Source organism: Theobroma umbraticum, unplaced genomic scaffold (assembly GCF_002168275.2).
Source record: "Theobroma umbraticum cultivar Fairchild unplaced genomic scaffold, ASM216827v3 scaffold_44.0, whole genome shotgun sequence".
In the NCBI taxonomy this organism is placed as follows: domain Eukaryota; kingdom Viridiplantae; phylum Streptophyta; class Magnoliopsida; order Malvales; family Malvaceae; genus Theobroma; species Theobroma umbraticum.
The window spans coordinates 13,531,515-13,531,763 of NW_018397255.1; positions in this window are offsets into that span (position 1 = coordinate 13,531,515).

A 249-nucleotide genomic window follows, 5' to 3' on the forward strand; every position below is an offset into this window, starting at 1 on the left:
GTGGCTTGTGCATGCAATGTTTCCTTATCCATTCCTTTATCCTTTTGGTTAAATTGCCTTGCCCATGCCTTGGTTCACATGGTATTCTTTTTTTGGGTTTATTTCATTTGCATTTCATTTCACCTGCATTTCCTTTTAATGCCACCTTATCACCTAATAATATTTCATGCACATTTCCTTTGCCAATAACCTTTTCCATCCCATGAACCAATAAGACTTCATGCATTTTTTCCACTCTTGAATCCTATT